The sequence below is a fragment of the Myotis daubentonii genome, chromosome 1, assembly GCF_963259705.1.
Source record: "Myotis daubentonii chromosome 1, mMyoDau2.1, whole genome shotgun sequence".
Taxonomy (NCBI): Eukaryota; Metazoa; Chordata; class Mammalia; order Chiroptera; family Vespertilionidae; genus Myotis; species Myotis daubentonii.
The window spans coordinates 62,804,640-62,819,459 of NC_081840.1; positions in this window are offsets into that span (position 1 = coordinate 62,804,640).

Here is a 14,820-nt window from a genome sequence, read left to right on the forward strand (position 1 = left end):
AAAAAAAAAAAAAATTCAGAAAATCGCCACAACAGTTCATGCTGAAACAATCTCAGGGACTGATGCTGTGTAAGTCACGCAGAGCATTCACTTGAGGACCTGATGACATCATCAGAGACATTTCCAACTACCCCCCCCCCCTCCAGCTTTTACCCTGGATAATCAACAGCCCCTGAGGCAGCAGACAGTAGCTGGCCCTGACTCATGGTCACACGGTCTGAACCTCTGCCAGGCTAAAGGCAATATGTTGACCTAAGTTATGTTTTAGTTCGTGAGTCCTAAAGTGGAATAACCCCCTGCTAATTTGCCATGAAACCAGACAGAGGGACACCAGCACAGACCTCAGAGCTGTCCTCAAGACCTGAAGAAATGATTCATTACCCCTACCTCACCTCCAACCAGTCAGCTCCCAGCACAACCCTGAGCCCCTAACCCAGTGGTTCTCAACCTTCCTAATGCTGTGACCCTTTAATACAGTTCCTCATGTTGTGGCGACCCCCAACCATAAAATTATTTTCGTTGCTACTTCATAACTGTAATTTTGCTACTGTTATGAGTCGTAATGTAAATATCTGATATGCAGGATGTATTTAGGCAACCCCTGTGAAAGGGTCGTTCGACCCCCAAATGGGTCGCAACCCACTGGTTGAGAACTGCTGCTACCTATGGTGTCTTGTGATTTTGCCCTATACAATCTGTAACCTACATGCCGTGGGGGAGTTTGGGCGTTTGAGCATTAGCTTTCCCTTCTCCTGGCCGGTGCCATTCATAATAAAATCGCCAGTATTTCTCCACTGCGTTTCTGGTGTCCAGTGTTCGGCTCGGCTGGCGCCAGGTGGGTGAACTCTCTCTGTTCTGTAACAGACTCGGTGGATGCTCCTTGAGCTGACCCCCCACTAAGATGTTTCATCCTCCTTCCTCCTCCCCAGCCCCCTCCCCACTGAGTGAGTGAATGAATGAATGAATAAGTGACAAGGTGGTAGTCTCCCTGAGCTTAGAAATCAGAGCACATAAACCCCACACTCAAAGGAAGACCCCCAGGAAGAATCCAGATGTACTGTAGGTAGAGGTAGCAACTCCAAGAGGGAGCTGGGGGCGGGTGTGTGTGTGTGTGTGCGTGTGTGTGTGTGTGTGTGTAGGAGGCTGGGATGATGGGTTAGCTTGTGATCAGCTGTGATTATGAGCAAGGCAAGGGGTCCTTTGATTGAAGGAAAGACATAAACCAGGGCCTGAGGCATATTTGGGATGCGGAAGGTGAGGGGACAGGGGATGGGGGGGGGGGGTGTGAATGCACCATGGTCATCAGCAGGGACATGAAGCTGGAGTTTCATTGCTGTGGGTCACTCTGATATCTAGATCTGGCACAAAGACTGGCTCATTTAGAATGTGTCAAGTGAACTTACTGGTGCTTTTCATTCTTACTGTTCAGAAGTGACCCCAGGTTGAGTTGTACCCTTGAAGCTCCCCACCCCTTGTAGCCCCTGGAAATAAAGGCTCAGAAAGAGGCTTGTTCTCTTTTGTTTTCCTCCTGTGGGACGATTGGTAAACCCGATTTCTGAGCAACGTGGAAGTTCCAGGCCTCACCCGATTTCACACCCTCAAAAGGCGCAACTTCCTGGCTCTGGGGGGTGCGGGGTAGATGCCCTCAGGCTGGGCATGTCTGTGGGTGGGAAGGGTGCCAGGGCCAGGCTCTGCTTCCCCCAGGGCTGACTACCAGGGCGGATGCAGAGGCTTCTACCTGCCACCTGCCACCCGCGCCTGGGGAGGAAAAGGATGCCGGTGAGAGTGCGCACCAGTATGAACGTTGTCCCCTAAACTTGGGGTGTGGCGTCTCCCCCTTTCCTCTTGGCCCAGGCGGCACTCGATGATTTGCTGAAGCCAGCTCATTGTAAGAGCTAATTGTAAAATTTTCAGGAATTTTACAAATCAGTTGTTAAACAGCCATTGTTTTAAAATATAAACTGCCAAACCTTCCAAGAAAACAAGTTATATTTTTAAAGAGCAAGAAATACTCAAAACTCATCACTTCCTTTTTTTTTTTTTACTCCATTTTGTGATTGCACCTGGTCTCGAGGCTATAGCGCCGCTGTGTCTGTTTGGGGAAATGCACAGCGCGCTACACACGGCGCTTCCCAGTTCTAGTTCAAGGGCTCACTGCGGCCGCCTGCAAGTGCTCACAGTGGGAATGTTCGCAGCACAGCGATCAATACGAGCTACCAGCCAGGGCTCTTGGCTCCAGGTGCCTGTTCCCTGTCAGCATACATTGCACCTCATCATGGACGTGCAATGTCTGCGAGGACAGCCAGCCCAGGGTCCTACCTGCAGCTACCAGCTCTGGGCCCTTCTCTCAGCCGGACCAGAGGGTGAGAGGCAAGGGAGGCAGGGAGGAAGTGGGAGGAAGCTGGCCAATACCCTTGACACTGCCCCCCCCTTCCTCCCCCCCCCCCCCCCCCCGCCTTCCCTCCACACACTCAGTAGGAGAGCCTGGCTCACCGTGGGTGGAGGCTGGAGGGAGGCATTCAGGGGGAGAGGCCAGGGTGTGGAGAGTAGCCAGGGCGATACTCAGAAAGGAAATAAGCGACTGGGCTGACGAGAAAGCACGGTGGTCCGGTCCGGGAGGCCGCCAGAGGGAAACCACAGAATGTTGCGTCTTGTGACCACTGAAGGGAAGTGCGCCGAGCGCGTACAGTTGAACCCTCTGAAGCTGGGGCTTCCGTGCGGGCTCCCCACCCCCCCGCCCCCCGCCCCCCATGCCGGTGCCTCTCCCTGACCACAGCGAGGGGATAAGGAGGAGGGTGGAGGGAGCAGCCACACACTCGCCTGCCCTGCGTCTGCTCACTCACACCTTCGGTTTCCAGAGCTTCTGTTGCTGGTGACACACCAGTTTCTATCTCGAGCTGGGTGTCCCACGGGTGCCCAAGCTTATCCCCGAGTCCCCCACACCTGCTGCTCCCCGCAGGCTCCCGCCGCAGGGAGAGGCAGCTCGAGCCACTGCCAAGCCCAGAGGCCTCCTCTGTACAGCAGCCCTCAGGGCAGGGAGCCCCCCTCGCCTCCCACACCCCTCCTCTCAGGCCTCTGACCACTGCTTCTCAAACTTAAATGATGTTTTCTTCCATGTTTTGAAAGATGCCTAAAACATTGCATTTATTAAATAATAATATCATCTACCCTTAAAGTTGTATATACCATTTCCAATCAGAATTTCATCCATTAAACTCGTGATGAGCACTGCGCTATGCAGGAGGGATGCAAAGGTGACTAGGGCTCGGCCCTCGCCCTCAGGGTTCACGCCTACGAGGGGACAGTCACACAAAGAGAGAATGAATCCTAACAAGGCCCCAAGGTCAGGACCACTATGGAATGCGCACATGGTCTTACAAGGCCTTGGAGGTGAAGCTGCCAAACCCGAAGACTCAGCACCCTCCTTGTGCCTCAGTCTCCCTCTCCCATGTCCGCTCACTCCCTGGACCCCAGGGGCACATCCCCTTAAGCTCCCCCTCTGTGCAGTCCCCTCATCTCCTTGACTTCAGGTCACCAGCCCCTGCTACCGGGACTCTCCGTTGCCAGCCGTTCTCCACACCAAAGCCCAAAAGGGGTTCCCAGAGCACAAAACAGACAGAGCCATTCCCTTACTTGAAACCGTCAGTGGTTCGCTCTTGTCCTTGTGATAACACCCAAACTGGTCAGCATGGCTCACAGCCCTTTCTGATCAACTCACATTAACACAAGAATCATCGCTCGTTGACGTGTAGCTCAACACCAATTTAACTGAACACGTACTACGTGCTAGCATTGTGCAGGTACTGGACTCCTGCAGAGAACAATGCACACGGTTCCCTCCCTCGGAGCCCGTGGCCTGGCGGGGAGAGAATATTAAATGACACTTATGCAAATGATTATTTGATGAATGCAAAAGGAGCAGTTCCTTGTCAACTCCCTGCTTCGACCACAATCACCTCTTCGCAGCACCTGCCTCCTGGCCCTGCTTGGACTGTTCCCTCCCCCAGCTGCCTTCCAGGTTCTCACCTCCTGGGGGGCTCCCTGAACCTGCGGGTGATTCCATGGGATGCTGCCCCCACGGTGTGAGAGCCCAGAGACAGGCCCGTGTCCTCCAGGCCTGGGCAGGACTCCCAGCTGCAAACCTTCAGGAAATGTTTGTTGTGTGAATGGCTGCTAGGTCCTCTGAATCCACGTGTGAGCATTTGCATTGTTAAAAAATTAATTATAAAATTATTGACATCGATTCCACATGTTCAGAAAAGGCTGGAGCTGAGAACTCTGTCCTGGAACAAGGACGCTATGTCCTCACCAGAGGGCTTTCAGGTGACTGTGACTGGAGTGTGTGGCCAGCTGGTCTCCAGGCGGCTGGGGTGTGGTGCGGCTGCCCAGGTGAGGTGGGCGCCCCCACCCCCGTGTTTGCTGGGGACATCATCTTCCTCTGGGCTTGCGGCCCAGAAGCCCCTTCTGACCTCCCACTATCACCAACCCCCCGCCCACTGGAGCCTGGTACCCGTCTCAAGACTTGACTCCTTGGGCGCACATTGCTGGGGGAGAGCGCGGCACCCCGCGGGGATGCAGCAGCCGGACCCTGGCTGCATGTAGGGCAGCCTTGCCACGGAGGAATCTGGGATTCTCCCCGCTGGGTCTGGGGGAACTTCACTCCCCACCTCCCATGGGCACAAGCCTCACCAGGGTAGGGGATGGCTGCCTGGGCCTGTGGCTGAGGCCAGTCTAGGAGAAGCAGTCAGGAGGCAGCCCTGTCACCCACCTCCACCGGAAGCCTCCTGTCCCGTCTGGAAGAGGCTGTGTCTGTCGGTCTGGGAGACCCCACCCTCAGTGGCTTATCCACCAAATCGCACACCGCTGCCCTGAGCCTCCTGCTTCCCGGGAATCAGAGAGCTGGCGGATCGCCTGGCCCACCCGCTTCATTTTACAGCTGATGACACTGGGCTTCTGACGGGGAATTAAGTGCCCGTGCACCAGTCATGCTTTAAAACAAACAGAGAAGGCAGGGCTCCTGACTCAGCCAAGGGCCTTTCTGCTACTCGCCTGTTTTCCCTAAGCTGCCCCAACTTTTCCAGCTGGTTTAAACCGGAAAGTTGTGCCTCCAACAAATGACACTCACAGGAATCGCTGCCACTCCCCTCCACCCTCCTCCACACCCACTCCCAGGCATCTGCCCTTCTGACCCAGAAGTGGGGACAAAGCGGGACCCAACCTGAGGGCCCTCCCAGGCCGGAACCAGGAGCAGGACTCACCTGGGTAACGTGTCTGCCAGGCCGGCCTCAGAAGGAAACCAAGCACAGGTGTCTCTGTTTACCTGCCTGGCTCACACACAGGGCTGGACTCTCCCGACAGGTTAAAGCCCCAACCTCGGCACAGCCCTCAAGCCTCTCCCATTCTGGCCACAGCCTGGCTGCCCTCCACTCCGGACCCCACATCACCCCCTCCTCAGGTAGCACCACACCGTCCGGGCCTCTCCGGCTTTGTCGGTGCTCTTCCCTCTGCCTCCCATGCCCTTCCCTGCTTCTCCACAGGACACGCTCCTCCTCATTGCTAAGGTCATTCTCAAGGTCATCGTCCATCCTCTGGGGGAATGTTTCCTTCCCTTCGTCTCCTTCCTTCTTCCACTTCCCTTCCCTTCCTCGGTGTGCCCGAGTGCTTCTGTGCCAGCTTTATTGCACCATAAAGAAAATACAAAGTCACGGATCATGTCCCCACCAGACCCTCAGCTCCTCAATGACAGCAATGGAGTCTTTATCTTCAAATTCTTAGTGCCCAGCACATCATGGACAATCAAAAATAAAAAAATGAATGAGTTGCCATGTGAAATCAACATATGGGCTCTGGATTCATTCTAGAGCTAAATTAGGAGCAAGTCTTAACACAGGATCCCCTTCCAACTCATTTACTCGACAAATATTGATCGTCGCTCTGTGCAAGCACTGTACACAGAGTCCTGGGGACTCAGAGCTGGCGCAGACGCAAGGGGCCTGCGTCTGGAGGCACAGAGAAGGCGGCGAGGAACACGAGTTCTAAGGGAATGGCCAGCACTGACTGACCACAGCGGTTAGAAGCAGATCACTGCATTTACTCCTGCATGGCCCTCCGAGGCAGGCGCTTTCGTTATTGTTCCTACTTCACAGATCAGGAGATTGAAGCTTTTAGAAGTGGAGAGACTTGCGATGGCACAACTAGTAACAGAGGCAGGATTTGAACCCAGGCTGCCCCTGGCCCCCTTTGCCCAAACAGAAAGATCTGCTCCAGGCATACTTCCTTTTACTGTGTTTCATAATTTTTCACAAGTTGAAGGCAAGGCCCTCCACCAGCAGAAAGATTACGGTTTGCTCTATTGTGGTACTTGCTGTATTGTGGTGGTCTAGAACCCAACCCACAACATGGGGTGTGCCTGTGTAAGGGTTTTATTTTCTTCACTAGTGACCCGGTGCATGGATTCGTGCACATTGGAAAGAAATTAATTAGAACGTGGCCGATGGGGCGGGACTGGGTGAGATGGGCCAGACACGCCCTGGAGCCAACCTCCCATGGTCCCTCCCCGGCGTCTGCGGGGTGAGCGGTGTCCCTCCGGCAGGTGGGTCCCTCGGCCTGGCCTGCGGGGATCGGGCCGAAACGGATCTCTGACATCCCTCGAGGGGTCCCGGAGTGCGAGAGGGCGCTCTGCAAAGTTGCTGTGGTACAAGGTGTGGAACGCAAACACAAGTGTGCAGTAAGCCAGATTCAGCGCCGGCCGGTGGTGCCAGTCTGTTGAATGGCTGCTGCCAGGCTGGTGGGCCACCAGGACAGGTCGGTCAGCTGAGCAGCGCTCCTGCTGTGGGAGCACACTGACCACCTGGGGGCAGCTCCTGCATTGAACGTCTGCCCCCTGGTGGTCAGTGCACATCATAATGACCAGTTGACCTGTGGGTCTTTCCCTCACTTAGGCTTTTATAGATATAGATTAGTGGCACTCAACATTGTCTGCAAACACCTGGGAGCTTAAAAAATCTCTGATGCTGCCCTAGCTGGCTTGGCTCAGTGGATAGAATGTCGGCCTGTGGACTGAAGAGTCCTGGGTTTCTGGTCAAACATGCCCGGGTTGTGGGCTCAGTTCCCAAAAGGGGGCATGCAGGAGGCAGCCTAGCAATGAATCTCTCTCATCATTGATGTTTCTATCTCTCCCTCCCTCTCCCTTTCTCTCTGGAAAAAAATAATCTCTGCTGCCCACCCTGGTCCCACCCCAGAGATTCTGATGCAATGGGTCTGGGTGCAGCCTGAGCACCGGGGGTCTCCTGTGCAGCCAGGGCTGAGACCCCTACTCCACACGGGGGAGTCCGGTGTCCAGTGTGTGAGGTGGGACCCATCAGCCCACACGCTTCCTGCTTGGGTCAGGGGAGGGGCTCCGGCGGTGTGGGCAGGACTGTACTTCCTCCTTCTGATTCTCTCGGACTCCTACCAGCTGTGAACTCCCTGCGGCCTTGCAGTTGCCAAAGACACCTTCCCTGGGAAATTCCACCGTTTCCACACAGGGAGTGGGGCTCTCCAGGATGCCTCCAGCTTTCAGTATGAAGCAGCCAAGCTCTGTGGTCACAGTGAAGACAGCTGATCCTGGGTGGGCAGCCTGTGGGCTGTGGACCTGGAGAAACCCCCCCACGCCCCTCCTCTCTCACACACACATCCTGCAGGCAGCTCCGCTGAGAAGAGCCAGCAGAGCAGGAGGCCGGCTCCTGGCTCCATGTCTGCCTGCTGCTCGGACCCGGCACTTGCAGCCCCCGCGGGACACTCCGTGGCTGCAGCCAGCAAGGCTGGGCTTCCCCTTCGGCACTGAAAGCGGGGACCTCAGCTCCCTTGCCCACTGGGGGGCACGACCTCTCAGGACGGAGGCTGGCAGTGTGGGGTGCACACGCAGGACACTTCCCTCACTAGCGTTGTCCTGGGCTCCCCTCTCCTCACTGGACCCTCCCAGCTCGTCAGATGCAGAGCTTGGGGCTTTTCCCGAGCACACAGTCCCCGGGGCGGAAACTTCCAGCCTCTCAAGTCCGAGACTAGACAGTTCACAAACCGCCTCACGGGGGGGGGGGGGGGGGGGGGGCCGGCACTGGGGGCCAGGGCGAGTCCTAGGGCTTCCTCGCAGCCTCCAGGTGAGAGCAGCTTCCTTGCAGCGGTTCTCAACCTGTGGGTCGCGACCCCTCTGGCGGTCGAACGACCCTTTCACAGGGGTCGCCTAAGACCATCCTGCATATCAGAGATTTACATTACGATTTGTAACAGTAGCAACATTACAGTTATGAAGTAGCAACGAAAATAATTTTATGGTTGGGTCACAACATGAGGAACTGCATTTAAAGGGCCAGGAGGTTGAGAACCACTGCGGAGAAGGGCCATGCCCAGCCTGTAATCATTTTGAAGGGCGAAGACCCTCTTTCTTTACCTTCATATAAGCCCCTTCCCCATATGACCTACATGGCACGCGGCAGATGACCCTTAAATGTTGTCTGAATGATGAAACCCAGTGACCAGTCCTTTGCAAACATTCATACCATACTGACTGCCGGCACACTTAGTCTCAAGGTTCTTAGGTTTTCATTAACTCAACAAATGCATGAGTGCCCACTGTCGGCCAGGCACGTGCCAGCCGCTAGGGATCCAACGATGAGCAAGACAAGAGCTCCTCCTGGAGCGCCAGGTGTGGCAGGAGAAGTTCATGTCCCAGATGCACAGAAAGGCCACGTGGTAAGGCCGTGGACGAGGGGCCCCAGGACTGGGCAAGTGCAGGCCAGAGGGCCTGCGGGCAAGGGAAGGCTTCTCTGAGGGAGACGCTGCACGTCCACCCACCCACCCACCGTCCATCTCCCATTTCCAACGAGTTTGCTTAGCGAGGAGCCCAGCGCACCGCTGGCTGCTTGTAATTTAAGGTCCCGCAGAGCAAAGGCCAGTCCGCCTCCCCTGACTGCCCAGTCCTGAATGCCAAGCTCAACACGCTTTTAGGTGTAAGTGTTCTGGTCAACAGGAAGCAGAAGTTTTGTGTTTTTACACAAAGTGGCTTAAACTGAAACTGACCTCACCCTGGGCATGTCACCAGGTTTTCAGGGAGGGAAGGAGTGAGGGAGCCAGCTCTCCGGTAACTCCAGGGACAGACACACCCAGATGGCTCAACACCAGGGCCCTGCAGCCCAGGCACCTCCGGGGCCCTTTCCCTGCCTGACCGTGGGCCTGAGGGGATGCCCTCCTCAGTGCCAGCTTCTGTGGTCAAAGGTCCACTGGAGACAACCCTCCACAGCACCTTCCCGGGGTCAGTGCAGGGCGAGGTCAGGGGCAGGCACGGACGAGGGACCCGTAGGCAGCCAGAGGCGGCACACAAAGCTGTCAACAATGAGGAAACGGGTGGGGACTGGTCCCCCGAGGCCTTGCCGCTCAGCTGCCCTCAACCCTTATCAGGGCTCTTAGCTCATAACCCTCAATAACCTGGGGTGCCAGTGGCCCTATGACCTCCTCTCAGCCTGACTGTCCTCCTCAAGGGTGTGCCTCTGACTGTACCTCTTGTCTACCACTTCAAGCTCCTGAGAGAGCGACCGACCCACTAAAACCTTCCCAAGGGGGGCCACGTGGGGTCTTGAGAAGGGGGTAGAAAACACGGCAGGTCCTCCCAGGCCTAACCTCACCCCCTTCTCCCTCTCTCCTTCCTCCTGGCCCTACTGTTTTTCCTTTTCCTTTTTATATGTTTTTGATTTCAGAGAGAGGAAGGGAGAGGGAGAGAGACAGAAACATCAATGAAGAGAATCATGGATCAGGTGCCTCAGGCCCCTGAGGCAGGGACTGCTCCCCGCCCAAAGCTAGAGGGAGGAAGAGCAGTGAGGAAATAATGTAGCAATGAAATATCTCTGTGAAAATGTTTCTAAATATGAACCTACCTCGCAGGTTTACCCCTTAGATGACCCTCCCCCTTTGCAAAACAAGGTTCTGGGAAGTTAGGAAACTTGCCCAGGTCCCCCAGCTCTGGACTGGAGTCAGGTGCTGACCCGTCCGCTTGCTCCCGGCCCGCTGTGTCAGCTGGGAAGCTGAATTCATGTAACGTCTGATGGTTACCGGCAGGACCACCGCCATCGGTCCTGGCATGGATGGAGACTGTCATCTCTGAGAGAAATGAAGGTGCTCACAAAGGCACCTGGTATACCCACACCTGGTAATCCACCGCTCCTCAGTGAGGGGGCCGGGCAGCCTGGCCAGGAGAGGCATTCCCTCTTGCCCTGGGAGGATTTATGGCAGGGATAATCTTGTTGCTATGATAACTCTGTACTCTGCCTTCCTCTGTGGGTGGCATCGCTGAGACACTAGGTAAACCCAGCGTCTGGACTCTGCTCCTGTTCTCTTCACAGTAAACCTATCGGTCACCACACGGACAGACTGAACTCCAGCCCCAGCCCGACTGGCCTTGTTAGTGTGCTTCTTACCGTCTTCAGCAACTTCCAATTATTTGGGGGAAATAGTCAAACCAAATGGGAGAATTATGCCAGCCCGTTATTTCTTGAGATAAGTCAATGCGGAGCAGATTCTTTTCTTTTTGCAATACAATTCACAGACCATAACATTTGCCCCCTTTAAGCACACAGATCATGGTTTTTAATTCAAAAAGCAAATGGTACCACGAGAGGACTTTGGGGATGCTAGAAAGGTGCAGTAGCTTCTTTTGCAGGACGGCTTAATGAGTGCAGACAGTAATTACCAAAACTCTTCCAACTGAAAAATTAAGACCTGTTCATTTTATTATACATATAAAACTACACCTCGATTAAAAATAATTTAAAAGGAAATGGTGCCACTTCAAGGAAATCTGAAACAATTAAAATTTGAGAAATGTGCAGTAGTTGAAACACCCCACTGTAAACTTTTGCAAGAGCACAGTGAACTTGTCTAAAAAAAAATAACCAGGAAATAATAGATACCTTTTGCCTTATGATCTGAGCTCACGGCTCATTTATGTTGGTAGAGAGCATTCATATAAGCACGGGCATCCTACAATAATCCAGCAGGTTCGCTTGTCTGAGGCAGTGTGGTCTTCACAGACACCGGGAATAGTATGAACTTCACGGTAGCACATAACTGAGGAAAACCCACATACATCACTTGGAGTAAATACAAAAACGTGGAGTTTAATTTTCTGACCAGTATGCCCACTGTCCGAATAGGTAATATTTAATTATATGTGTGTTATATAAGTCATAGCAGGTGATTGAGCAGTAGTTATAAAATTTTCAGTTTTCCTTATTTTTATTCTAATTTTCATGTTAAAGTAGTATTTGCACACAGGCAAAGGATACTGTAAACCACGACCAAAACCAAAACAAAAAGCCTTAGTTTCTAGAGACTCTGTCTGTCTGTTCAGTCTGTCCGTGTGGTGACAAGTAGGTTTGTTGGGAAGAGAACAGGAGCAGAGTCCAGACGCTGGGTTTCCTGAGGCAGCTTTCTAAGCAGGCGGAAAAGACAATCATCAGAAAAAGGAATTCCATTCCTCTCACAATCTTAGGTACAATCTTCACCCTCCTGTCTTATTCAAACCACACACCTTCACTTTTGAATGTGAAACTATATGTAATGTGCTTGTGTGAATGGAGTGATTTCTAAAATACAGGTTATTTTTATATTCTTACCATTTTGTAATTATGGTATCTTTTCTGGAGTGAGATCATCTATGTGGGCATATGTGTAGGAGTTCTTGCCTTTAGCGAGGGGTACCTATGTAGGTGAGAGTGAATGTAAGATGCATTTATCGATGGGTGTGTTTGTGCTCTTGCAAAAGTTGTCAGTGGGGTGTTGTGAACCAAAGGTGGGCCAGTCACCACAAGGAGGTATGTGTGAATTTCAAACAGGCAATATTCCCACTTATGAAAGAAAATAATTTTAAACACATTAAGAGCTTTCTACTTCATAATGATAATCATTTTCTAAAAAGAGAGGAGGGAACTCTTATTGATCTAGTACACGTTAAATACCACGTGAGGTACTTTGCTCCTATTATCTTACATACTCTTCACAACTCACCCTCGCAGGTACAAACTAACCCAATTTTAATTTTTTTATTTTTAACTATATTTTTATTGATTTCAGAGAGATAGAAACATCAATGATAAGAGAGAATCTGATTGGCTGTCTCCTGCACGCCCCCTACGGGGGATTGAGCCCACAACCTGGACATACGCCTTTGACTGGAATCGAACCTGGAACCCTTCAGTTTGCAGGCCAATGCTCTATCCACTGAGCTAAACCAGCTAGGGCTAAGCTAACTCAATTTTATAGATGAGGAATCTGAGCCTTGTCCAAAGCAACCTAGGAAGAAAGAGCATGGGTGGCAGAGAGGTCTGATTTCAGAGTCTGTAATTTCATTCTCTACCACAGTCTCAACTAAAATGTGATGAATAAGTAATTAGACCTCATTCCAGTTTTCAGTGATATGGAATATGATTTTAACTTTTTTTATTCAGAAAGCTTACTTCACACCTTATGTGAGAGAGACTTAGAGATGTCTGCCCAAGGCTCACAGCCATCAAGCTGAATGGGTTCTGATGGCAAACAGAACAATCCCGACAGGGAGGAGCCCTTCCTCTCTGGGCTCCTTCCCTAACCATCTCTCTCAACCCCCATCAGGGCCCAGATCCTCCTCCTCTGCCCACGTCCTTCATGGTGACACTCCTCTCTGTTCAGTCTTCACTTCAGACGCTCTCTGCCCTCCATAGGCAATCTCTTCTATGCCCTTGGCTTCACCACCCCTCAAACTACCTGCAGCTCACACCTCTGCAGTTCTCCAGACGTAATTTGCATAGATAGCTCGCTGAGCTCTCCAACGCAACTATTCCAAAGTCTAACTCATTTTCTTCCTGATCCACCTTTCCCTAAACATCCCGTTCCTTCTTCCTCCTGTATTCTGTGTCTTGGCACCACCGCCTGCCCAACGAATCCGGTGAGAAATCACGGAGTCATTTTGGACTTCCCCCAGTTATATCCAGTAAGCCTCAAGGTCTTCTCATCAATCGCTCTCAAATGCATCCGTTTTTCTCTCTCCTTCAGCCAGTGTCTTGGTTAGTTGTGGCACTCACCACCCAGACCCTGGACCATTGGCAGCAGGTGGTCTCTGGCCTCCAAAGCCCCTGCCAGTGTGCACCCTCACCTCCAGCTGGTGTAGCTAACGCTCCATTAAGTAAAATGTTTTCTCTCCTTCTCCAACTTAAAGCCTTTTTCTGGTGTCTTTGTGCCTGCAGGATAGCAGCATAAGGGCTCTACACATTCCACCTGCCCCACTGGACACTCCAACATTACACTCCATCATTAAGCCACCTCAAGTTTCCAGAATATAGCTACGTTAGCCCTCTCTGCCTTGGCAAACGTGCCTCCACCCGATTGCCTTGCTGACTTCTAATTACTGCCTTTTCAGGAAACTAGACTGGTTAGTCCTGAGGGCTCCATCTTCTCTGAGACGCCTCCCTTTGCGCCCTGTGCTCACATCTATCTTCGCTTCTCGGTCACTGTACAGCTTTGTTTGCAGGTGTCTCCCTTTCCTATGCCAGATCCTTGAGGCCAGCACAAGGCCTACCACATAATGAATGCTCAGTAATTGCACTTATTTAAATTACATGAAAATGTTATATTTTTAAAGTTCAAAGTCCACATCTAAGAGAATCTTATCCAGATGAAACTCGGAAGAGAGCAGTTCAACACAAGCTTCTTTGAAGTCATTTCTGTGACCACCTGTTTATTGCGTATTCAGTACAACGGACTGAAAAGTACAGTCACAAGGGACATTGCAATTAGAGAAAATGGAAATGGATTATATGGTAGGTGATATTATTGAAATAATGTTCAGTTTTTTGGGAATGATAATGGCATTAGTCAGCCAGGGTGTCCTTTCTCTTAAACATAAAAAGCTTTATGATGTCTGTAACTTAATTTCAAAGAATTCATTTTAAAAGAACATAATATAGCCCTAGCTGGTTTGGCTTAGTGGATAGAATGTTGGCCTGCAGACTGAAGGGTCCTGGGTTCGATTCTGGTCAAGGGTACATGCCCGGGTTGCAAGCTCAATCCCCAGATCGGCGTGCAGGAGGCAGCCGATCAATGATTCTTATCATTGATGTTTCTATCTCCCTCTCCCTTCCCCTCTCTGAAATAAATTAAAAATAAATAAGTAAATAAAAGAACATAATATACAGAGAGATACATAAAATGTGGGAAAATGTTAACTGACAAAAAAATGTGAGTATTCTTTGTACTAATTGTTCAACTCTGCATATTTGAAAAATTTTCCAAATAAAACATTCAGGGAAAATGCTAAGAACACAACCAAAATTGAAATAAATATTTTGAAATTTGAAAGGCACAGTCATCCCTCACAAATTTGCTCTCCTTGTTGACCAACCATCACCACTGTTGGTTTTTATTTGCCTAAATGGTATCATATCACACTTGAGAAACTTAGGCAAATAAAAGTGTGTTTCCTAATTAGTACATGCAATTCCTTGAGATCAACCATTGAAGATTTTCATCTGGGAAAATTTTCAGTGATAAGGAAGCAAGAAAGGTTGGTGGAAGTAGTCTTGCTTTAGTCCTTTCAGAATTGCCAAGTCTCTAGTAAGAACTAGTTAACTTTGCTGTGAAGGTGATAAAAATTTAGCCCTTCTCTTAAATTTCTATTATATTCTGAGGGAAGTTAAGAAAAACAATAACTTATCACCTTTATTTAATATAGTTAATGAATTCCCAGCAGGTGTGGCTCAGTGGTTGAGCATGGACCTATGAATCAGGAGGTCACAGTTTGAGTCCCAGTCAGGGCAC